The 27,419-nt window shown below is 38.5% G+C and overlaps 1 long non-coding RNA gene across 1 annotated transcript; it reads left to right on the forward strand.

The window, feature by feature from the left end:
• Window positions 1-678: 678 nt before the first annotated feature.
• LOC125315178 lies at window positions 679-27,419 on the forward strand. Its single transcript, XR_007198534.1, has 3 exons — window positions 679-691; window positions 6,275-6,280; window positions 27,279-27,419. It is a non-coding gene; the product is annotated as an uncharacterized LOC125315178 (long non-coding RNA).

Raw genomic sequence — 27,419 nt, forward strand, 5'->3', positions numbered from 1 at the left:
AAGTCCGTTTGACACTCCGGCGTACGCAAATTGAGCTTCAATTTGGCCAATTTCGCGAAAGTTGACTTTCTGCTCCGCCTCGCATTTGACCAACGATTCCGGCGTGCTCCGGCGGCCATTGGCCGTGCCGCGCGTGATAAACGACGCGCCACCACCCGAGAATCAAAAGCCCCACGTCAATCGAATCAATTATGGTCGAATTGATCCCCAATTTGGTCATTGAAATTGATCATTCAAATCTGCAAATGGCGCGGGCGAGAGGTAGAAGATGCACTGTTCGGGACCGGTTTGACCGGTCCGACCGGCTGTCAGACCGGTCCGAACCGGTTCAGACAGTAATTCTTGCACAATTTTCAAAATTAATCCAAATTGACTAAGAATTTTGGCAATTAAACCTCAAAATTGGACTTTAGGGCCTGAATATTATCTAGAAATGTGTTTTTGCCCAAAATTTTATATCAATTTGCACAAAAACCCCAAATTTTTCTATTTGCCCAAATTGGGGAAAACTTCAATTGGACGTCAATTTGATAAAATTGGACCACGAGACCCATGCCAATCGATTCATAATGTTCAAAAACCTTAGGGGTAGCCCAATTGTGTATAGAAAGTTCCTCAATTGGAAGCAATTTCAAATATTGCAAAGTTGAGGGACTTAATTGCAACATTTTTAAGAATTTCTGTGCAATTCGTGCAATTCGCGCAATTAAGGGTGCAATTGATCAAATTGAAGTTCAAAGGGGCTGCAATTGAATGTCTAGACCTAAAATGTGCAAAAAATTGCAAATAAAAAGACCCAATTGGTATTTTTTATGCAATTTCAACCTTAGGCATTATGAAGGAACACCTAAAATTGAACTCAATTTTCAATTTTTCTTGAGGTCCATATTAAAAGAGAATTAAAAGAAAAATATTGGATATTTCTGTGTATTTTTGTGACCTCGAAAAGTATTTTTTATGATTTTTCAAATATTTTTCTTATTTTTCGAAAATATTAAAAAATGCGAAAAATATGAAAAATTATTTTTTGTTCCAAATTGGTTCCTTAAGCTTGGCCAAGGCTTCCAATGTTGATTTTTAATTTTTTTTAATTTTTTGTGAATTTTTAGTGAATTTTGGAAAATAAAACTAAAGGAAACTTGATTAAAAATCGGGTGTCAACAGACACCTCTCCTACTGGGTACTCTGTCACCACGGATTCCATGTCCCACGGGATCCCGAACTTTTGAGGCGGGTCGTTCATGGCTGAGGCAGAAGGTCCGAAAGAAAACAACGAGCCCATGACGGGGTGAGATAAAATCTCGGTAAGCTAGCCCCTAATGCTAGATTAGGGCTCTAGTGCCTCCAGATACATTTTCAGTGAACAATTTCCAACAATTCTTTTTTCTTGCCAAAAATTCGACAATTAAATTCCAGAAAATTCCGTTCCTTCTCAGAAAATTTCCACACCTTCTCAAATATTCTACGTTACTCCCGTTTCGGCGTTCCACGCCTCAATCTGACAATAAAATATTCCACGTGCTCCAAGGCTCGCGTTTAACGCATCGAGCCATAATATAAATATCCACATTGATCCAAAGCCTGCGTTTAATGCATCAGGTTGTCATAGAAAATTCCACGTTACTCCACCGACATCATACAAGTTCATAACATTGAGCCTCGGACCTTTATAGAACATGGCTTTATATATATATACCAAGGTCTCGGACACAAAGGAATACGACCCATAAATCTCGGTCTCGGACACATAGAAACACGACCAAATTAAGTCTCGGACAATTAGTCGAACACGACCCACTTTGGTCTCGGACGACTTAATTGAATACGACTTTCATACCTTATCGGTCTTAGGCAATCAGATGAATACGGCTCACTTTGGCCTCAGACGACTTGATTGAATACGACCCTCACATTTCTAAGAATAGATCGGGACCACGTGATTCACTCACGTTAGAGAATTAATAAATCAGGACCACCCGATTAATTCACGCTAATCCAAAGATCAATCCGGACAATCCGATCAATTTATGCTACCACAGAATTCAATCTACGCCATACGACCATATTTATGCTAATGTAGCAATAAATAAATAACATACGGTTAAAATTATACTAACGTGCAATTAATACGCACCATACAATAAATTATACCAACGTGGGAATTTATCGGGGCCGAACAATTTAAATATTCTAACGTGCAATGAATTCACTACTATAGTACTAAACTATAATAATACCACATTTAATTAATTCCATGGCATAACAACATAATGTCACATAAAAGTAACTATAGTTAAAATATAAACTAACCATGGTTCAAAAATTAACTAGAGTCAATAACTAACCTAACCATGGTTAAATAATTGCATAAAGTAACTAGAGTTAGGCATAAAGTAACTAGAGTTAGCAAAAGTAACCATGGTCCAACTTTGACCATGCAAATATCCTCTTGAATTCACTATTCACTTCAAGAACATGATTTCTCTCTCCTCACATCTTCATTCTCGGCCAAGGCATAAAAATGGCCAAAAACAACCAATTTTTCACCAAAATCTACCAAATCTCAAGTCCATTAGCATCATAGGTATCTAATATAAGATTAATGACCAACTTACAACAATTTTTGCAAGTTTTCCGACGAGAAACGGGCGAAGAAATCTTGGTTCCAATCGGCGGCTCCGGCGACTCCCTTGCTCGGCTAAAAATCCACAAAACTCCGGCGGTTCAAGGTGGTTTGGGTGGTAGTCCAGCTCTGGCGATCCAAGACGAATCCGGCGAGGCTTAGGAAATTTTTCGACAATGGAGGTGGGAGGGAGAGTGAATTCGGCCAAGGGGTGAGGTAGAGAGAGAAAGTGAGGTGGAGAGAGAAAGTGTTCTTGAAAAATGAAGAAGAAGAGGGCCAAAAACATTAATTAATAAAATGTTGGATAATTCAAGGGTGGATATTTTTGGTGTCTTGAATGCAAGAAGGGCAAATTGGTAATTTCCATCAACATTAACTAGTCAAATTCGGCCAAGAGAAAGGATTGACCGAAATGCCCTTCGGTCCAAATGAAAAATTGGATACTCCTCAAGGGCAAATGGGTAATTTTTCATTTCCAGTTCAAATTTATTTTTCCTAAACCTCTTGGGGCGAACCATGAAGAATTCATACACTGGATGAAGAAACGTCCAAAATTTAATTATTGAAACCCTTGAAGGTCCGACGTCAAATCCTGAAGCTCGATTCACGATCAATCTCGATCAATAGAATTTTCAGCATATCTCAAACTAACGGGCGGCTTTTAGGAGTTACGCGTATCGACCCGTGATAAAAATCACTTTGAAGAATTTCTCGAGCCATGGCGACTTTGGTTGTCATTCAATTGTGAGGGTCAATCACTAGTCCCGATAAACACGATCGTTAGAAAATAATTCGGGGACGTTCGGAACCCATATGAGGTCAAACGGAAACACCCGTAATCCAAGCGTAGGGTATTATCCAAATCGTTCTTTAATTATTCTAGGATCGGCCTATATTGGTTCAAAATATTTCCTCGACAATTTTCATAGCCAAAGAGTCAGTCCATGATCAAGTTCTTAGGTCTACGTACTTGATTTTCCTAGCTAGCCATTTCCATTTGGTTAGTCTGCTCAAGATGGACCATTCCTAAGTGAGATTAGACTGAAATACATCGATGAGACTTTTCATTTATTCAAGGTTTCAAAACGAGTCGGATTACGGGATGTCACACCGGCGGACATGAAAATTCACGGGTTTCAACAGATCAGCCTTACCAGGAATTCTCTCTTCTTCTTTCGCTCCCTCTTGGAGGAGTCGTCGTAGTCCGAATCAGAGTCCCCACGACGCGAAGACACCGTAGGCCACGTCCTCCTTGGTCTCGACACGCGCTTCTCTCTCAGCCGTTGGTAATAGAACTCCCCATCGATCCACTACGCGTCCTCATAATCACTGTCCATCCCAAACCTCTCCATCTCCTGGTCCTCATCCATCTTCGACAATCCCCAAGAATCAAAGCAAGAAACCTAGGGTTTGGGGTGGTTCGGAGGCAGAGAAAGAGGACGTTGATGCCAAACGCCAAGGTGATCGGCGGCGTGGATATGGTGGTGGTCGGAGGACGAGATAGGCTGAGCGGCTCGACCCGAGGGTTGGAGAAAGATGGAGAGAGCGGAGATTGTGTGATTTTGCAAGAACAACAGGAAGAAGCCGAGAGACCGTTGCTGGAAACCAAAGAAATGGAAAACCCTAACAAACCTTCTTCACCTTCTTCTCCTCCCCTTTTTAATTCCTCCGAGGTTAACAATTCTTGATTTTTTTTTTATTATTCCTAGTTTACTTTAAGGAGATGACATTCATTTATCATGATTTTTTCAATCTATATTGGTGATTTATTGATAAGCCGGTAAAATTTCCAATTATAGATCAAGGGAAATTGAAGAAGTATTTCTTAAAGAATTTAAGTTGCCAAAAATAAAAGTGAAATTTTCTTTAACAACAGGAAGTATATTTAATACAACGAAAATCTCAAATTAGTATACGTGCGATAAATTACTTCAAACTACTTTTTTGACTATCGCAAATCCCATAATGATACATCTGTGAAAATTTTATCCTAATTTAATTTCAGTTAAGTTTTACTGTCAAATTGTGGAGTTGGATGATACGTGGCAATTGACAGTGGTATCTATTTAAGATTTTTATCGTACGTTTGTCATACGTGTACTAGTTTGGAGTTTTCGTGGCATTAACCCAATTTAATGGAAATGAGCAGATTTGGGGTTTTTGATGGTAACAAATTTAATTTGAGGTAAATTTGTCAAAGTGTATCAATTTAAAATTTTTTGTGGTTAAAAAATTAGATTGGGATAAAATTATCGTAAATGCACCAATTTAGGATTATGAAGGATGGGGAAAAGACAAGATGCAAACCTAGAAATTTTCCTATCAAGCCCAAATTTTGAAATTATGAAGTATTTCTCTATGTACGCTTCGAGTCCATTTTAAGGAAAAATCGAAAGGACGTGGTATTTAAAATTTCTCATCGGTCAAGGAATTTTTCTTTTTATCAAAGAGTGATTCGTAATTAAGGGTATTTTGTGACAGAAATTGCAGTAAAAACCCAGTTTCCTACTAAATGTACCAGATACATAGAATTAGTATAATTTTGTCGGAGAAAAGACACAACAAGGATTTGTGAAGTTAAGCTACGTGCCTGCAAGATTACAGCTTGGATTAGGAACGGTGACTTTAAAAGATTTCCTACATTTACCAATGTTCACTTACTGTTATCGTTTGAGCTATCGGTTGTCATAAGGATTGAGAAATATAGGCGAATTAAAACTTGCATAATGAAGATCACGATCGAATTTCAAGTAATAAGATTTCTCAACAATAACCTTGCACTCGAGTTTTGCATGTTGGAATTTTTAAGCGCTTCCCTGGACAAGTCGACTCGTATTAATCGAATTGGGGTGTCAACATGGCCGGGGCCTAGGGGTCTAATACGAGCTGCCATAGTGTCAAACTCGAGATGGAATCAACTCCGTACTTGATGTTTAAAACTAGATTTGAGCTTGACCAAGTACTTATTTCTTGTTGGAGCTTGGATTTGAATAAGAAGTTGACATACTATATCTAGGTGTGTGTATGTGTGGATGATGATATCTGTGTCCAATGTTAGAACAATTAAATTTCTCAGAGTAAGCTTACAAAATTTATTTTGTGCATGGGCGAGCTCGAATTTCAGTTCAACAAGATACTCGAATAGCTCGAGTTAAAGCTTGACTAGACATTAGTTCTCAAATAATCATCAATCTAAGCTCGAACAATTCGTGAATAACTTGACTTAGTTTCATTCTTAGCAGGCCTTCATATATGCTTGCCGTGAGAGTAATAGAGTATGGACTGGGTGTTGGTAAATGAATTTCCCAACTTGATAACCCCGGTGAGGGATCATATCTTGTGACAGCACTAGTCGGCTTATTTACGTAAGTTCTCATTAAAATATGACGATGTTAGATAGCATGGTCTGTAAAAACGTCAACAAATTTGTAAATTCTTTAAGTGGGAGACTCCTCGTTTGGTCTCTCAATCTAAATTACTTTAAAAACAAATTTTGGTAATAACTTGGATTTAATTTAAAATGAAATCAGTTGCAATTTTCGTCATTTAGCACTTAAATGCAAAAATTGGCCGCTCTCCACTTTATTACCATACGACACACAAACTACAACGAAGTAAAGTAAAAACAGAAAAAAAAAATTGAGACACAAGATTTGTGTTACCCTTAAATTAGGGTTACATCCAATAATGAATTTCACTATAAATAGCATCTCGCTTCTCTCTGCTACATCCTTAATTACAAGTAAAATAGACAATGCATACCAGTACCTATTCATGAGTCCAAACTCAATCTATCAATGAAAAAGATATGGGCTCAAACTATAAAGGTCCGAACCAGGGCAAGTGACACCAACTGGGACGACCCCACCTAACTTCCGTCCGAGCCCCCATGCTTTTCTATTGATGGGGAGTATAAACTATACCCAACATACTTCTCCTCACCTTCTAAAAGTAACTAATAAATTGTTAAACCAAAACTATAAAGTGGTATTTGTATCATTTGACGGGGAACTATCTATCACTTGAAGATTTTTAATAAAATATTCAAACAGCATGTGCGAAAGAAACAAAAAAAAAAACACTTAAAAGACATCAAAACGGGCAAGTAAGAACCTATTTTGTACTGGGGGAGAGTGAGGGAGCGTAAGGGAGACCAAGAGACGAGCAAGCATAAGGGTGTTGACACCTAAATTTTGATTATTTAATAATTTGCATAAAAACTAGGGATTAATTTTAGTCCCTACAAAAAATATAATCATCTTGCATATAGTTTGCATTTAGTTCATTTATTCTTATTATTGTTAACTTACGTTCACATTTCACATTTGAGTCGGACCGATGTTGGATGAACTTGATCTTTGAGGGGTACGAACAAAAGAGAAGATGAGCCCATACAGTTAAAGATATTCACGCATCCATATCTGTAGGGGAACGAAAAAGAAGATTGTGGCTTGATTTGGTGGTTTGAAAAGTGGGTAAAATAACAAGACTGGAGATTTCAACGGGATTGTTTTATTTAAAATCAATTCTCCCACCGCTTAGAAAGCGCACATGCTCGTCGGCTATAAAAGGGAGCGACTCTCACTTGAACTAAGAGGGAGGGGCTTCGTTGAAAAAGGGGAACGAATGCAGGAAAGTTGAGGGCTCTTCACAGTGTTATAGTGCAGAAGCTTTGTTCGATAAAGGTAGGAAAAGGTGAGAGGCTTCGTTCAGTGTGAAAAAAAATGAGAAGAGAGGAGGGGGCAGAAAAATCAGAGGAGAGATAGAAGGGGTCTTTGTTCAGGGGATGGTGCAAAAAGTCGGGGGGAGGCTTCGTTAAAAAAAAAAAAGGGGTCTTCGTGCAGGAGAGAAAAATGGAGAGGGCTTCACAATAATTGTGAGGAAAACTCAGTGAAAAATAGAGAGGCAGGTCTCCCCATCGTCGAAGTTGTTTCCCCTTCGCCATTACGGTGGCCGCGTTACTCATCCCCGACGGTTCGTTGTTGCGAAGGTCACCATGTCGCACCGTTGTCCATCATTGGCGCAGCACTAGCGACAAGCAAGTGACCTCACCAAAGGCGTCAGATCCTCTTTGCTAGCGGTGGATTTCGGAGTTCTACAATACTATCAATTCTGGTGAGTCCTTCCTCAAGCACACATACGGTCTTCGCCATCACCACAAACGCAAGACAATTCATCGAGAACCACCGTCCGTGGCCGAGTTAACCCTTGTCCAATCTCGCACCAAGTTCCATCAAGCCAATCCGTCGATCCGCAAGATCGAGCCGATATCGGTTCAATCTTCCGATAAGGTAAAAATTCTATTTTTATTTTTATTTTTTTTAATTAGAATACTTGATTGTCTTTTGAAAAATTCTGCATATTTTTAAATATATATTGCGTATTGAGCATATTGCATAAAAGTGGATATCCTTTGCTTAAAAATATAGGTTGATTAGGAATCTTTTCCTAATCCGCAACTTGCCACGAGCAAGGATTTGAATGCAATCGTTAACCGTAAGATTACGGATTAAAGATTGGATTCAGATATTTGTGAAATGTTTTCAAAAATCGGTTGAGATATCCACTTTCTTGATTGATTTGATTGGCATAATATCTTTAGAATGAATATGCTCTTGTGTGATATTTAAAATTCTAAAAGATATTGCATTGCATTTTAGATAAAAATTGCATTAAAATCATGTAGATATTTGCACGTTAATCTATTTTTAGAACAAGTTAATTTAGATTTGCATTCTAGGATAGAACATGCATATTTGCATTGATTTTCATGTCTAAAATAATTTATCTTTAATATGTTAGGGATTAGGCAAACCTGAACCTTAAAATATCAAAGATAATTATCTTTAGCCATATTTTTATTTAGGGTCATTCATTAATCCGAAAATACCAAAAAAATAAAATAAGCTTGCCATGTCATTTGCTTGCTAGGTTTGGAATACGTAGAATTTGCATGTTGCATGTTTCGATCTTTACGTCATGTAGTCAATTTAATTAGACCGCAACATCATATGTATATTAGTTTCATTTAATTGCACGTCATCTAGGTTAGTCATGTAGTTAGATTAATTTCATATGCATGCTTAGGATTTCTCTGCATTTAATTTAATTCATTTGCATCTTAGATTAAATTCATGCATTGCATATAGGTTAGTCTTTATCCCATTAAAAAGCAAAAAATTTAAAAGTGAGAACAATTTGTCTTGGCGTATGCTTCCTGCAATTACCTTGACTTCTGGATGTTCAATTAATTGATTGTGCAATCGCATGATAACCTTTGTTGACACCTAAATTTTCACTATCTTTTTAGTTATTTATTTTGCATAAAAATGAGGAATTAATTTTAATTCCTACCAAAAATAATCAAATCATTTTTCATATTATTTTTAGCATCATGTTGCATTACATTGCATTTACATTTAATCGGATGGGCGGTGGAAAATGGATTCCAATTGAAGAGCGGTGGACCAAAGCTCAAAGAGCAGAATTCGGCTAGCTAGGAGGCAACTTTGAAAAAAATTCATTAAGGTCTTGAGGTCTAATTTGAGTTTAAACCAGCCCATTTAATGTTTTATTTGGGAAAAAGCCTTTTAATTAAGGATGCTCATTAATTGAAAAAAAGACTTTATGAAATGGAATAATTTGTCTCTGGATCAAATTGCGATTACCTGAAGTTAAGGGACTACTTCGTAATTAAACGAAAGTCACGAAACCCTAGTTTGTTCTATAAATAGGGAGCTTGTTCACAACACCAGGGGGGAGGCCAACAATTGCAATACACGGCAGATCTTTTGTATTAAAAGCAGCGTGAGAAGGGTGGAGAGAAAGAGGGTCGTCTTCTTCCTCTAGTGGGCGTCTGAGGAGGCCAACAATTGCAATACACGGCCATGGAGTGGTTTCTCACGTTTCTTATGTAGGACACTTGAAAAGGGCCGTGCACAAAAGGGAGTGTAGGAAAAAGACGAAAGAAGGTCATCAGGAAAGGAGCTAGACTACGAGGGGTTCCTTGGTCACGCCTTGCCATTGTCCCGACGTCCCTAGTCCATATTACCCTCTCGACATCTATTATGCACACCTGACGATTGAGTTGACGCCGAATGTGCTGCACTGAAACGAGGAATTCCCCTGCGACATGACCAGCTACGTCCCTGATCAGGGTCTGCATCGCGGTGACGATCCCTTCTTGTTATTATTATGTTTAGTTTACACTCGTTTTGTTGCAGGTTCCCTTTGGTCAGTCGCGGAGTCAACTTGACCATCTTCACCAAGAGATTTGTAGGTCTCACCTACTGAGTAGTCTTGTCTCCAAAACTTGCTCCCGTTGCCGAATCTCTTTATGACGACAAGAGGCTACCGGCTCGTGACCTCCGAGAGTTGCTAGGCTATCACCGTGAGGAGCTCAACATCTGTGCAATCACACGGAACTCATCCACAATTGAAGTAATAGCAGGCGGTGATTTTATTTTTTGGATTGTTCAATGATGTGGTCAAAGTAAAAGTGAAGTCTTAGTGGGAGGCTTTTGTTTTGAATTCCCACTGCTTAAGCGATAAAAAATAGTTTGTGCTGCCATTGCGATTTTATTCTTTGCAAGTTAGTGGAGGTTATCATTAGCTTGGTCAAACATGTTGAGGGATTCAAACGGATAAATTCAAGATGGCTTGGACACTCTCTGCACATGCGAGCTCACCGCCAGGCACCACCATCAGCGAGCGGAGGCGACAATTCCAGCAATACTTAGCGGGGTGCTTGCGTCTTTTACCCTTTGATGGTCAACTAATGGTTTTTGGACGAGTCCACCGATCGGTCCAAAGTCCAGGTTTGATCGTCAGTTTTCGATCAAAATTCGAACTTGGTAAGGCAATCGTTGGGTATATTTTCTTATCTTTGAAGATATTAACCTGCTTATTTGAGCATTGCATAATCTAGATCATATTTGGAATAGTTTGCATATCGTGTCATATTTGCATATCTCTCATATTGCATCAAAGTGGATATTTTTTCAAAATACAGGTTGTTTAGGAAAATTTATTTTCCTAATCCGTAACTTGCCGTATAATCGAGAAAGTCCATCTTTAAGATTATTGATGGAATACTCGATTAGGCATGGATTTGATTTCAATCGTTAATCGTAAGATTACGAATTAAAGATTGACTCAAATGTTCGCGAAATATTTCAAAACTTGATTGACATATCCACTTTCTTGATTGACATTGATTGGCATATTCACTTTCTTCATTTGATTTGAATTGTTTGATTATCATATTTTTTTTAGAATATATCCGTCGCATGATGTAATCTCAAAAATTCTAAAAAATTTGCAATCACTCACTTTGCATATTTGAAAATTGCATCTTTTAAAAATAGCATCATATAGATGATTGCATATCTAATTCCTCTTGTAAAATATCTAGATTAGATTGCATATTAGGATGAAAATTGCATGTTCAAATAGAATTTCGTGTCTAAAATAATTCGTCTTTAATATATTAGGGTTTAGGTGAATGTAAACTCTAAAATATCCAAGATAAAAATTATTTTTGGCATAGTTCTATTTTAGGAAATAAATTCATCCGAAAATAAAAAATTCATCTTTGCCATGTCATCTTTACATGTCATCTTTGCCATGACATCCATGCCACGTCATTCATCTTTGCTATGTCATCTCATACCATGTCATATAGGTTGTACGTTAGTTTGCATTGCATGTAGAATTGTATGCTTAGGTTAATTTAATTGATTCCAACATCACGTAATCAATTTAATTAAACTATGAGCATATATTTATACATTAGTTTAAAGTTGCATGTTTAGAACTTTAATTAATTCATACATCACGAAGTTAATTTTCATGTGCATGTCATCTTTTGTATCTCATCTAGTTTAGTCTTGCATTTAATTCATAACATTGCATTGCATATAGTATAGTTTTTCATGCATTCATATAAAAAAAAATCAAAAAGTGAAAACAATAATTTTGTGGCGCATGCTCCCTTGATTATATTGACTTTTGGATGTTCATTAATCGATTGTGCACCCGCATGATAACCTTTGTTAGTGACTTAGGTTAAAATCAATTAATGTTGCCTTCTCAAATGATTTTTCATGAAATAAAATGGTACCGAAAGGGCATTAGAGTAATCTGGCTTAATCAAGTCCCCGACCTCTTAACCTCTGGTTCATAGGAATAAAATAGTTCTCCCGCTATTTTATTTAGGTTTCTAATCAACCTACCATAAATGATTAGTGGCGGCTCCAAAATTAAAATACATTGCATGTTAATCAATTGAACCTCAAGTTGCGATTTGGTATGGACTTGGGAGAGTCCGAGTTAGGTTAGTTAAATAATTAACCCGATAATCCATTAGCCTGGAAATTTCCTGAATTTTTAGGTCGCGACAACCTTTGTTAGTGACTTAGGTTAAAATCAATTAATGTTGCCCGACAAAATTTTTTCATGAAATAAAATGGTATCGAAGGGGCGTTAGAGTAATCTAGCGTAATCAAGTCCCCGGACTTAGAATCTCCGGTTCGTAGAAGTAATTTAGTTCTCCCGCTAATTTACTTAGGTTTCTAATCGACCTACCAAAAACGATTAGTGGCGACTCCAATTCAAATATCTTTGCATGATAAGTTGCGATTTGGTATGGACTTGGGAGAGTCCGAGTTAGGTTAGTTAAATAATTAACCCGATAATCCATTAGCCGAGAAACCTGATTTTTAGGTCGCGACAAAGGGGGCCCGAGGGAGCGACGGAGACATATTGGAGGGGGGGCACACGGTAAGTGGTGGGGCTCGATGGCCACATAAGCGGGGCTCGATGGTAGCGCGATGGCGGCTCTATGGTGGCTAGATCTTGGTTAGCATGAGAGACGGGAGAATGAGAGAGATCGAATCCTCATCGAGCATGAAAGGGGAATCCCATATATGTTCTTTTTTGTTTTATGAATTGGACCGGTCAGGCAATTATTCGGGTCCCAAACTTAAAGATAGTTTGAGGCCCGATGGCCCAGCCCTAGATCATTTGAGCCCACAATTATCGGGCCATTCGATTTGGGTTTTCGGGCTGTTTTTCTTTTTTCTTTTTTTCCCTATTCTAAAACCTTACTAGTAGTAGTATCAACGGGACCTAAGTGTAGAAGATTACATATCGATATACATATTCGAGACTAGTGTGTACGAAGACACGTGTGTGTAAATTAGGAGGAGAAAGAGGAAAAAAAGGGCAGGTGGGTCCATTAATACAACGCAATTTCATTTCTAAAATCAGAGGACCCCAATTTTTTACCGAACTTTTCATGCACAGTGAGAGACCCTGGTTTGAAATATTCCATAAAAAATTATACGAGATTGGGGAGTATGGCAGTATACAATGTTAACTTTAGGAAGGAAGAAGAACCCAAGCAAGAGGGGCGACATTGATGCCAAATGCCAACGAGACTGGCGGCGTAGCTATGGCGATGGTAGGAGGACGAGATAGGCTGAGCAGCTCGGCCCGACGGTTGAAGAGAGAGAAAGAGAGAGTGTGGAGATGGAGATTGTGCGGTTTTGCAAGAACGACAGCAAGAGAGGTGTTAGCGAGTGAGATCGGAAGAAGCAGAGTGACCGATGCTCAAAGCCCAAGAAATGGAAAACTCGCGGATCTTCTTCTTCTTCTTCCCGTTTTAATTTTATCAGAGGTCAACAATTCTTTATTTTTTTATTATTCCCAGTTTGTTTTAACAAGAGGAAATTCATTTATCATGATTTATTAAGGGCCGCGCTATTTCCACTCCAGTTTTGGCTTTGACACTCTAAAAAAACCAATGCTTTCACCATTTTGCCCCTTTATCTTGCATGCCTTAGTCAAATTTACCTCTCTTTCTATTTATTTATTGATTTTCTTTTTCGTGGGTCCCATGTTCCTCCTTATCTCTTTTCTTATTTGCGATACGTTGGCCAATAACAGCGAAGGAAACTCCCAACTCCTCAACCTCTCTTACAACGAACGGCAAACTTCTTTCCCACCCAGCGCCAGCTACAAACTTTGTAAGCTTCCAAACCACTGAATAAGCTTAGGCGCCAGTTGCCTGAATCGCCAATTGATCGTGCAGGCGGCACGTGATGAGCACGGGGATGAGAATGAAGAAAACAGTGACCGTGTGGGAAATGAACGAGGCGAAGGTAAGAGGAACGTGATAATCAATCAGATAACGAGAACGAAGGAGAGAATGGAGATGAATATGACAAGGACGATGCAAGACAGAGGCATGACGTGCTCAGGCGTTGATCCGAGACTTTACAACGCAAGCTTGGAGCTAGCGTAACCGGATTCCCCGGTTAGGCAGAGATTTTGACGGGATTGGATGATAGCTCCATCAAACTGAGGCTCAAATCTGAATCAGACAGATAAATACCCGATTCGGAAGATTGCGTAGATAACGCTGGGTACCAGGTGTTGCTTCAGAATTTGGCAGAGAGCGATCGCAGAAGAAGAGAAACTCCGCCGACTGCGAAATCAACGATTTTGGAACTTCCAACTGTGGAGATCAGATCGAAAGATGAAACCAGTTCAATTCAGACCCTAATAGAGAAGATTACATCTCACATTTTTTTTTTCTTTCTAAGAATAGAGTGAAAAAGGATATCTATGTAGACTAGTTAATGGAATGAAACGAAGCTTCGATTGATGACCAAATCGACTATGTAAGCTTCAGCGATCGTCACCGACCGAACTCGGTGCTCGCGGATGACCTTCAAACGAGATTCGACTTCTTCGGTCCTCGCCGCCACAGAGCAGAGTAGAACAAAGACCTCTTGATAATGGCAACATGTTAGACGTTGAGGAAGAAAATTGTGAAGACTAAATGAGCAAGATAATTATTGAAAGAATGGGTTTTCTTCGAGCAATTTTCTCGTTTGAGCCTTTTAAGGTAAGTACCATAATATCCCCGAAGAGTCTTCTTCCAATAAAATAAAATAAAATCTTTTGTATGTGGAATCTTCGACGGTTAGAGAGAGAGAGAGAGAGAGAGAGAGAGAATCTTTGCGTATGCTTTTGCTCGCATGATTTGAATCGTGCTCGACCTTTACTCTGCACACCCTTCTCCTCTGTCTCACGCGTCTCCAACGTTGTGGAGAAGAAGAAGAAGAAGAAAATGAAGGTCAATGCGGACGAGAGTTGGAGTTTCGTTCCCCCCCATTCTGCAGAAAAGAAAAAGGAGGAACACCGTGGGACCCAAAAAAACAAAGAAAATGAATAAATAAGTAAAACCAAGGAAAATTTGACCAAAGCATGCAAGACAAGGGGGCAAAATGGTAAAAATAATGTTTTTGGGAGTGTCAAAGCCAAAACTTTAGTGAAAATAACGCGGCCTTTTATTAATTCATGTTGATGACATATTGGCAATCCGGTAAATTTTCCAATTATAGATCTAGGGAAATTGAAAAAAGTATTTCTTAAGAATTTTAGTTGTGAGAAATAAAACTAGAACATCCCTTTGAAGATAGGAAGTATATGTTAGATATCAGAATTAATATTATGAAAAATCTCAAATTAGTACGTCCGTAATAAATTTACTCGCAAACTAATTTTTTACTATAAAAAATCGAAAAAATTCAGGCCTCGAATTGCCTTCATTTTCTTAAATAAAGGCCTAAAGTGGAGTTTGTATTCAAATAAGGGTATGAAATGTCTTAATTATTTTAAAAAATATTGACCAATGATATTTCGCATTTTCTTTTTTTTTTTTTTTTTTTTCATTTTTTTTTCATTTTTTCCTTTCTTTTTGCCCTTCGTCGATGGCCGGTAGGCCATCGGTAAGGACAGCCCTCGTTGACCTCGCCTCGACTAGGGGGGCCACCCTTATCTAGCCTCGCCCTCACTAGATATGGGGGACGTCGACAAAGCAGCCCTCGGCTTGCCTAGGTGAGGGCCGAGTGAGGCCGATGGACGTGCCTTGCCAACCTCGAGGGTAACCTTGCTTTGGTGAGGGTTGCCCTTGCCGGATCGGGACGAGGCCAGCAAGGGCCATCTTCGACTCGCCCAACCTTTGCAAGCAATCGACCGTCACTTGAGATCGGCCATCAAGGAGAAGGAAGGGCAAAAACAAAAAAAAGGAAATGGGAAAACATAAAAGGAAAAAAAAAATGAACGACAATGCCCTTGGCCGGGGCTTTCTTTGAAATAAAGGAGGTGTGTCCTGCATTTATTTGAAAGAAAGTTTATTTTAGAATCTTATTTGAGAAAATGAGAGCATTTTAGGCCCTTATTTGAAAATTTTTCTCAAAAATCCCAGATTGATACATCTGTGACAAACCTCTTTTAATTTGTGTTAAATTTTAATGTAATATTGTTGGGTTGGATAAGTTGTGGCAATTCTTTTTTTTTTTCTTTTCTATCTTTAACTCTTTTCTTTCGAACTTTTGATCCGCCCTTTTACAGAGTGCGAGAGTCGAACCTCATACTTATGATATTGGCATCCTCATTCCCCCAATCCCTTAATCAGCAAGGCCGCATGCCTATTGGTACACGTGATAATTGATGGCTGTACCAATTTAAGTTTTTAACTTTCATTTGTCATAGGTGTATTAGTTTGAAGTTCTTCATGGCATTAACCCAATTTAACGAAAACTAACAAAGGGTAAATTTATCATAAGTGTATCGGTTGGGATTTTTTGTGGTTAAAAATTAGTCTGAGTTAAATTATAGCAATTTGAGATTTTTGCTAGTTAAAAAAATTAAATTATGTTAAATTTATCGCAAATGCACTAATTTGGGGTCGTAAAAAGATGAGTAAATGACAATATGCAAACATAGGAACTTGCCAATCAAGCCCAAAAGTTGAAATTATGAAGAATTTTTATGTGTACGCTTTGAGTCCATTTAAGGAAAAGCCTAAAGGACATTTGGTATTTAAAATTTCTTACGAGGAATTTTTCTATTATCAAATAGTGATTCGTAATTAAAGGTATGTTGTGACAAAAATTGCAGCAAAAGCTCAGTTTTCTAGTAAAGGTACCAAATACATAGAATAGGAGTGTCATTTTGCCAGAGAAAAGATACAGCGAGGATTTGTGAAATTAAGCTACGTGCCTGCAAAATTACAGCAAGGAATTAGGAAAGGTGACTTTAAAAGATTTGCTACATTTAATAATGTTCCCTTACTACTATCGGTTATCATAGGGATTGAAAAATACAAGGGAATAAAAACTTGCACGATGAAGAACACGATCGAATTTTGAGTAATGAGATTTCTCAACAATAACCTTGCTCATTGGAATTCTTAACTGCTTCACTGAACAAGTCAACTGATATTAATCAAATTGGGTGTCAACATGGCTGGAGCCTAGGGGTCTAATCGAGCCGCCATAGTGCCAAACTCAAGATTGACCCAACTTCGCACGCGGTGTTTAGAATTAGATTTGAGCTCGACCAAGTATTAGATTCATGTTGGAGCTTGATTCGAATAATAAGTCGATATTCTATATATACACGTGCGTGTGGATGATGATGTCTATGTCAAATGCCATAACAATTAAATCTTCCAAAATAAGATTACCAAATTCAGTTAGTTGAGTATTGGCGAGCTCGAATCAATTTGACAAGATACTCGAGCAGCCTGAGTATATCATTAATTCTTATTTTAATTCAAGCATATCGGAGAGTACGTTTTGTAAGTAACGTTAACAAATTTTTAAATTCATTAAGGGGGAGGTCTTCATTTGGTCTATCAATCTAAATTACCTTAACACCAAATTATGACGATAACTTGGATTAGGTTTCAAACGAATTCGGTGGCAATTTTCGCCATTTAGCCCTTAAAAGTGAAAATGGGCCACTCTCGACTACTTCCCATTATCTAAAAGCAACTAATAAATTGGTAAACCAGAATTATGATATGGTAACTGTATCTTTGAACGGGGGACTATCTATCACTTGAAGATTTCTAATAAGAAATTCAAATAGCATGTACGGGAGAAAAAAAACCCTTGAAGACATCAAACGGGCTAGTAAGAACCTGTTTTCTCGTGGTAGAGAGCGAGGGAACGTAAGGGAGACTAAGAGACGAGCAAGAGTAAGGAGGCCTGAGGGAGCGACTGAGACAGATAGGAGGGAGGGCGTATGGTGAGTGGTGGGGCTCGACGCTGGCGTGGTGGCGGCTTGGTGGCTCGATCTCGGCTTGCATGAGAGATGGGAGAATGAGAGAGGTCACGTTCTCAACAGGCGTGAAAGGGAATTGGCAAAGGGTGCTATTTATGTACTGTATATATTATTCTTAGGTTGCGTTTGGTCGTCGGGATTTCTGATCGGGATAGGATTTGATATGATATGATAAGAAATCTAGGGATTTGGCCATATCATATCCATTGTTTGGTGAACTGCGCATTTAAAGTTGGATATTCTCATATCCTATCATATCCTGCATTTGGTAGAAAGCGTATATCAATATAAAAGACATATATGCCCCTATATAATGCTCATGAAATATTCCGATCTTATTATTATAAAAATAACGTTCTTATACACAAAAAAATTTGAAAATATACACATTTTATTAGATTTTCAAACCTCTTTGCAAAAAAATAAAATAAAAAATAAACTAAAAATAGAAATAAATGAGACAAGAAAGTTGTCATCATTCTAAAAGTTAGCTTTTATATGACGGATAAGAGAAATCCTATCCGACCTTATCCTAGCCCCTCCCCTCGGATTTTTTTATCCGGGTTATATCTCCTCTATATCCGACATAATAATATCCGGGACACCTAAGAAACACGGGATATGATAAAACATATCCTATCCCGAGTTTTATGAAGACGACCAAACGCAGCCTTAATGTATTAATCGGACCGATCCGGCATTGACTCAAAGATTGTTTGAGGCCCTGGTGGCCCACCCGAGACTATTTGAGCCCAAAATTATCGGGCTAGTCCGAGTGGTTCGATCCAATTTTTTTTTTTTTCAGCTTCTTCTCATTCTGTTTTTATTTTTCTCTCCTTTTCTGATGCACTCCTAGCAGTAGTATTAGCGGCAGTAGAGGTGTCGTGTTATTTGGACTGAACTCCATTAATTACATGACCTAAGTTTGCAATTTTGCATAGACACACACACACACACACACACACACACACACATATATATATATACACATATTTGTATATGTATATATTCAAAACTATTATGTGAGGCAGAGACGTGCGTGCAAAGTAGAAGGAGAAAATGGAAAAAAGAGTGAAGTGCGTCATTTATCATAACTTAAATTTATTTCGTAAAATTAGAGGATTCCAATTTTTGACTAAATATTTTATGCGTAGTGAGAGAGAGGGGGAAATATTTCACAAAAAAATTATACGAGATTAAGGAAAAATTTTCAATTAAAGGCCTGAAGTACCTTTGTTTTGTCAAATAAGAACATGAAGTGGTCTTTATTTCAAATAGAAACTGAAGTGATTATGCATGTTTCAAATAAGGGTCTCTCCTCCTCCCAGACCCAGCCAACTAAATATTCGGGCCGGTCGGGAGCATTTTCGTCAAAATACGATTTTAATTCAATTTTTAGTTAAATGAAATTAAAAAATTAAAAATTAAAATTAAAATACAAAAAAAAAGAGAGAGGAGACCCAAGCGGGAGTTTGCCCTCCCGCCCGTGGTTGGTGGGGCAATGGTAGTTGCGGTTGGGGTCGTCGGCTCTTCGGCGAGGGCGGGCAACCCCGACGACCGTGGCGAGGGCGCGACCCCCTCCTAGATTTGGGCGAGGGTCGGTAGCCCTTGCCTTGGTCCGACCGAGGGCGGCGGCCCTCCCTCGGACTTGGGCTAGGGCCGGCGACCCTCACCCAAATGCGGGAGGTGGTCGCGATCCTCTCCCGATCGCAGCCTTCTCGCAATTGCGGCAAGGGCTTGCTGGCCCTTGCCACCGGTTGGCGGGGTCGCTAGTCCTCGTCGAGGCGCCGAGAACTCCGACAACAACCTTCACCGCCCCACCACCAATGGGGCGGCGTCCACAACACCTCCCGCATATGTACTCTTTTTTTTAAGTTTTCTTTTTAAATTTTTAGAAAACTAAAAGATGAATAAACAAATAAAGAAATTCAAAGAAATTTTTAAAAAAATAAATGACAAAAATGCCCTAATTGATTAGTGAGAGGTCCTTTTTTAGACCGATATGACCACTTCAGGTCCTTATTTGAACAATATTCATTTTATGCTCTTATTTGAAATAATGATAGCACTTCAGGTTCTTATTTAAGACAAAGTCTAATTCATATCTTTATTTGAAAAAATAAGAGCATTTCAAACCCTTAATTGAAATTTTTCACCAGATTAGGGTATGCACGGACGGCAACAATATAGTATACTAATTATACTAATGCGCGAGGAGAAAATATTGGCTGCCCATGGGGTACTGCTTACGTCGTCCCCTATCCATTCATCTTACGACATGTGTCTTGAGCGGTCACCAGTCAGAAAAAGGAAAAACGCTCCTCTCTTGATTGTCATGGACACTCTCTCTCTCTCTCTCCTTAACCTGAACACATTTTCCAATGAAGATGGTGGTGGCGGTGGCCATCCATGGACGATTGGCTCAAGGCTTGGGACAAGAGGCTCAGGCTCATCCGAGATACGATCGGCCCAGTCAGCAAGGCCTACGAGGGAGGACTACTCGAGTCCTCAAGCTTGCAACTGCCATGGCCTCTCGAGCTCGAGCTTTGGGTTAGCCTGCCACAGGGGGCGAGCAACTGCAAGCTCGACATCTGGTGGCCATGGCCCCGAACCGGCAAGGATGCCTTGGCCATGGTTACTTGAGCTCGACTTGCGACTCACAGCCATGGCTGCTCGAGCTCGAATTTGGATTCCCCAGCCACGGGCGAGGCAGCTGTAAGCTCGATATCTGGCGGCCATGACTGCAAACCGACGAGGCTGCATCACCCGTGATTGTAAAACGCTAGGTTTATACTCGTCGATTGATATTTTGGACAGCTTAAAGTCCATCTTTGTGAGACGTACGAAGGGACAAGGATCCATCGGCGGTGAGCCCATTGCCGGAGACTCCGATCGTGCTCTTCGCGGCGGCCAACAATGGCGGAGGCTCAGGCTTGAGTTCGGAGCAAAAGGGGGTGAGGGGCGGGGGGAGGGGGGGAGACCGTGACCGTGATCGTGAGGAGAGGAAAGAGTGGTGGGTCGCTCGGGACACGTGTCGCAAGATGAATGGATATGGAGATCATGTAAGCAATACCGCGTGGCTTGCCAATATTTTCTCAACGGGCGAGTAATTCATTAAAGCAGCTGTGCAAGTTATCAAAAACATTAAACTCCACCAAAAAAAAAAAAAAAAAGAAGTTATCCAAAACACATCTATGTGACGTCATAAATGACTAAAAGTGGGGCCGACTTAGTCTAAAAGAAAACAAAGAATAAATGACGGAGTGCACGTTGGGGCCAAATTCAATTGTTTGCATTTTTGTAGCAGAGCAAAGAGAACCAAAAGGGAGGACGAAGAACCCTACTATGACGATGTCCACATAACATATACTCGGAATTATGTTTGTGGGGCTTTTATGGGGTCCGATTCTCATAAAAAGTGATCCGAACGTGACGCTTATGTACAAGATATGCAACAGCGTGCAAAGTACACCAATGATTATGCCGCAGCTTTGGATCAACTCCTGACTGATCTAAGGTCCAACCCTACGAACGGGGGATTAGACTACCACACTAGTGCTTCTCAAGGCGATGCCACATGCTTCGGCCATGGAGCGGGTGTTGTTGGCTGGCTCGGTCAAATTGTGTTATTTGCATGGATTTCAGTTTTGATCAAATTAAAGAGTTATGCCCTTTCAAGATCGGAGCACAACTTTCACTTTTTGACTTTCGCACTAGATATGAGCAATATGAATTTCCCAAGTGAGGTATTAAGCCCACAAAAGTTGACAATCAATTAATGAACGAGAGCATATAATAAGCTTACTATCATATGAAGGAGGATTTTTTTTTTTTTTTGGTCCAAATATGAAGGAGGATTTAAAAGCTATATTGTGTTGACACTTGTCCACACCTTGCTTAGGTTTGGTATGGCAAAGTGGTAAATTTTTTTATACCGTTTTCTTTTTATTTTATATTTTATTTTACTTTCCTTTTCCTTTTCCTTTTCCTTTTCCTTTTCTTTATATATATATTTCTCCAAATTAGTTGAATATATAAGTTTCTAATTTTTTTCTGGGGCAATGCTGTTTTGTACCTCGAATTGTTAGACAAGCTTCACTAATTAGGGACCATATCATGTTTTATATTTTCATTGCCTTATTTATTCTATTTAGTATGTATGTTTTTATTTAATATTATGAATCGGGGGAAGTCTCATAAAGTGGTTAGACATCACTTGACAACCAAGAGAGGTTAGATAACGAAAAGAAAATTTTACATTCTTGGTTAAAGTAAAAATAATTCGCTTATTTGACTTAATATCACTTTCTTCTATTGAAGTGATAACGCTTCTGCGCAATAATGGAGAAGTGAAATTCATATATAAACAAGACGAGTTGATCAATTATACTTATATTAAGCAGTTATTAACAAAAGTTCCCGTTAAATAACAATCGTGCGGGCAATCGTAGAAAATTAGATACGAGCAATAGGAGTTCATATTGCATAAAATTTATAACTTCAGAAACATATGTGCAAAACCAAGTGAAGCGAAACAATGTCACTAAGCCCAAATGTGAGTTATCTTGTAAATATATAAAATTGGGTTAAGCTCGTGTAAAGTTGAGCCAAATCGCATGCTGACGTGCGAGCTTTACCTAATAGTTTGCTTTTCATGGGCCCTTTAGCAAATCTCTGACTTTGCATTTCTAACTTCTATGCATATGCGGGTAATAGACCTACAACCGATGCAAATCTCTAATTTTTCACCTCTAATTGTTATGCATATTTTGGCAATAAACTTCTAATCAATGTACAAGAAATAATATGATTATGTGAGGAAGATATGTTAATGTATCAGACAATTTCTCATATTTACCAAATGCATGACTAGTTGTTACTTTTATGATCAGATACATAAGTATAGACAACTCTAATAAGATAGTTTTCTTGACTTTCATATTTGAAAATTAAATGTTAACTAGCGTGCAAAATTAAATTAAGGGTCCATTTGTTAGGATTCTACGCACAATTACAACGAAGTAAAGCTTAAAAGCAAGAAAAAGTAATCGAAACACTAGATTTTATCCCGATTCACCATTATACTAGAGTTACGTCTAGCATAGGATTCCATATATAGACACAACTATTTATGGGCCCAAGCCCAAACTACCAATAAAAAAATATGGGCTCAAACTATAAAAGTCCTCTGACGGCTTGGGGGCTCTGCCCCTGCGACTCCTGTCGGGACGCCCTCCCGGGGTGGACTCCCATATTTTTTTGTCGATAAGGAGTATGAATCATACCCTACACATTTCTTGATGAAGATAATTCGTATATCTTTAGAATTGGTGAGGATAAATTTTGACTTAAGGATACAATGATTTTTTGCAGAGTTTTTAAATGAGCTTCAGTATTGTATAAATTCCGATAGGTCTTGATGGAATTGTCACAATGACATGTACTTTAGTGAGGACATATTTTACGAATGACTGAATATTATAAATGCACAATAAACTCTATAGTTATGTTACAAACATATCTTCAAAAAATATGTTTTTAATATATCACACAATTTGGCATACGTATATTGAAGACTTTCTTGAAGGTGTTTGAGAAGTCACTTTAGGGAATTGATGAACTCGGAGCGGAACTCATTAGAGATGATTTAGACAATCTCCTAACCCTTTTAGTGGGTTACATGTTTTCCTCAACAGGGTCTTCCCATCCCCACCCTCTTCACTATAAATGGTATACACAAATTACAGATCTGAACTTAACCATTTCATGAGACTTCTATGATATTTCTAAGCTTTCGATCGCCTCAATGGCATCAATGACCACGAAACCTCTCGCTGAATTACGATTGGGAAATGCATTCTTCTCTCCCTTTATTGTGCTTGTATCATCTAGCATGACCAAGCCCTCACATCCATCAAAGTGCAATAGAGTTTTAAAACTTGTCAAATTGATGCAATCAAGTCCTTCCATTAATTCCATTTACTTGTGATAAGTTTTAGGACTTTCGGTAGACATATTCCAAACAAAAATAAAGAAAAAGCTGATTTTGCTAGCAATTCTTATTTTTTTCTCTTTTTGCACTTCTAAATCTCGTGAAGCAAAAAAATAAAAAATAAAAAAATAAACAATCCTACAATCGAAACCTTAGAAATATAATAGAAGTATCATGAAATGGTTAAGTGCATGAACTTGTTCCGCTCTTTCGTGCATTCTCTAATCAACCTAAAAAATGAAACCAATGTCCATAAATAAACCTATTGATGCTTCCACATCCGTATACACAAATTACATATGTGAACATAACCATTTCACGAGACTTCTATGATATTTCTAAGCTTTCGATTGCATGATATGTTTTTTTTTTTTTTTGCTTCGCGAGATTTAGAAGTGCATATATATATAATTGCTAGCAAAATCAGCTTTTTCTTTATTTATTTTTTTGGGATATGTACACCGAAAGTCCTAAAACATATCACGAAGCTCCAAGTGAACGAAATAACGAAAGGATTTAATTGCACCAATTTGACAAGTTTTAGAACTTCGTTGCACTTTTAGTGGGTTAAATGAATTCGTCCAATTAGGGGGCTTCAAAATGAATGGTCCTTGAGAGCTTTTGGCAACTTACCATGCTCATTTTCACAATTGCCGACTTCAATGGATGAAGCTTTTCAATTGAGTCTTCTTCAATCGATCCATGTGGGGGACTTTTTCTATCGACGACTTTAACCTTACATGCTCTTCACATTAGATGTAACAATCTAACTACAATTTTGCACCTCCTAGATCATTATGTAATCATGCAGGCGATAGCGACTTCCATTTTTGCCACTCCTCTAAAATCTTGAAGTTCCCCAACATCTTCGAAATTTTCCCTTTCCTTGAGAGAATCTAACCCTTAGATTTCGACATTTCATCATTAATTAACGAGGGGCAATCTATCTCTGGAGCACTTCTATCAAACTGTCATTTTAAAAAGAGTTCCCTTTATATTCGGAATATATGGGTGGAGAAGGACATGTAAAGGGCTCCTCTGGCTTGTCCATGGCCTCTAATTCACTGGCCACAATCTAACCGAATACCGAAGAGTTGATAATTGTTTGTTTTCCAGAATATGTTGCCTGTGGAATCCAACCAGAAGACCCTGGACAGGTACATGTTTTGAGCAGCCAAAACATGAAAATCGTCATATTGAACATGAGATATATCAGTGATGATGTAAGCTCCAAATCTTAGCAGGCTATTGGTATGAGATCCCGTAACATCACGGGATCACTGGCTTGAAAAAGGGATGCTCTGAATCAATATCGCTGGCCAATTTTGGAGATGTGAGAGGCCTTGAAAGTGTAGGACCATGAAAATCCAGCTCAGAATGGCTGGCTCTTCGTGTGGACAGTTCAATCCCACCTGCAGCAAAACATGAGAACTTTTTAGACATTGGCGTTGATCGTCTCTTTTTGACTGGCTATGGAAAGATTTAGCACAGACTGGAAATTACTGTTATCATGAAAACCAAATTCTGTTAATGCGATGGAAATAATTGCAGATGCTCTTCATATCAGAAGAAACTAACAAACTACTAAGTTTCACCAACGTGCAAAAAGACTTGCACAAAATCTTCAAGAATTTGAAAAGAGATGGCGAAAAGTGTGATGTAAGTTTAATTGACCTCATAGAACCACAGGTTGCTCAAGGAAAGTCTTAACTGACATTATTACGCGTTATTAGTTCTACAGGTCAGGTTGAGAAACTAGAAACCTTAAAGAAGTGCCAAATTTGTGAGTGTCTTTCTAAAATGGAAGTTACAGAATTGAGACAAGCGCAGAAAAGAAGAAAACATAAACAGTCTACTTTTCATTGATTCGCAACTACAGAGCAAAGGAGGTAATTAGATATTCTGGATTTATATCGACACTGTAAATCGGCTCCTTACCAGCACTAACAAAAATGGAGACGTGGAACACAGCATCATCTCTATCAATGAGCTCAAACACAGATATTTCCCATACGCGGATGAGGAGTTCTGCAAATACAGGCCAACCAGCAGCGAAGAACACCCGGATTTCATGCATATACCTCAAGAGCTTCACTGGCCACGATCTGTCTGAAAACTTAAGAGTAGCCATTTCCTCGTTTTCTTGAATATGTAGCTTTGCAAATTGACCAGGAAAGTCCTCTTCCACTTTCAGCGAGACAAATCCAAACTTTGTTTAGTAGATATTCTATCTCGGACATGCTTTTATGGAATATGATTGCATGGAAAATGGAGTCCCCTTCAGATTTGAAGACCAAAAATTGGCCCTCACAGAGAGAGTAATACTGTGCAAATCCATTCCAACCCTTTGATAACCGAACCATCTCATCACATTTTTCCTATTCCAGAGGCCAGATAATTGCCCTATTTGACACTCTCAGGAGCATCCTTTTTAAGGGATTCTCACTGTATTTTCTCATAGAGCTCTTTGGTATTCCCTGAGGGAAAAATAAAACCCATTATCTAAATAAGCCTATCGCACTTGATTTCAAATTCAAAATGAAGAACATAACAAGAATGCATAACACATAATGCACATCCCGAAGCACATACTTTTTCAGTTCATTCAGATTTGGAATGTGGCATTAATGAGGGTGGGCATCTGGATTATCATGAACCTCACAAAGCCAATCAGAATAGAAGTACACTTTATTGATTCATCAAGACTATACAAAGGAGATATTATTTGGAATACTGAATTTATTTTGGACCAGCCAAAGTGACACCTCCAGAGTTCATCTCAATCTATGTAAATCAAGTCCTTACCAGGACTGGTGAATATGTAAACTCTGCACATCCTCTACATGCAGAAGATTTTCTCTTGCAAATGCAGGCCAACCAGCAGAAAAGAATGTCTGCCCTCCCGTCCATAGCTCCTCAGCTTCACCGTCCATGACCTGTCTGAATACCTGACAATCGCAATTTGCTTGTTTTCCTGAATATGTTGCCTGATGAATTGATGAGGAGCAATCTGCCCATGTACATGGTAAAAAAACCAACATATGGTGAAAAAAGACCAAACATAAGCGTGCACTAATGAGAGAATCAATCCACACAGCGAGGGTTTAATGCAGTAGTTGCTAGCTTCATGAGTTTTAATAGGGTAAACCATATAATGAAAGTCATCAATCTTAACCCGCAATCCAAAGTCAAATGTCAAAATCTATGCTCCTGGAGTGCAACAGGGTAAACAGTCAGAAGAAACCTTCCATCTCCTACACATACATCCAAATTTGAGCCACACAGACCACAAGCGCAAGGGGAAAAGCAAGGACATCGATGACTGGATTATGGATGGAATTGAAAATTCTAATTGAAGCTGTTAAATTCTTCCAAGCGCTGCTCAAATAAGGTTTTATCGAACTATTGGTTCAGTTTGACAAAGTAAACTCATCTTTTCTTTTTTCCCAAAATATCTGATTAATATAACAAAATTGAACAATATCTCCTATTTGGCATTAAAATTATACAATGGAATTTCAGAAATATGAACCTAGTCTCCTCGTGCGATTTACATATATATTCTACTTTTACGACATTGAATAACATTGTCGAATTTCTCCATATAAGAGGACTTGGATTCTAATCTAAAGACTGGCCTTGGCATTTGTTTTTCCAATAATT

This window comes from Rhodamnia argentea, chromosome 5 (genome assembly GCF_020921035.1).
Source record: "Rhodamnia argentea isolate NSW1041297 chromosome 5, ASM2092103v1, whole genome shotgun sequence".
Lineage (NCBI taxonomy): Eukaryota > Viridiplantae > Streptophyta > Magnoliopsida > Myrtales > Myrtaceae > Rhodamnia > Rhodamnia argentea.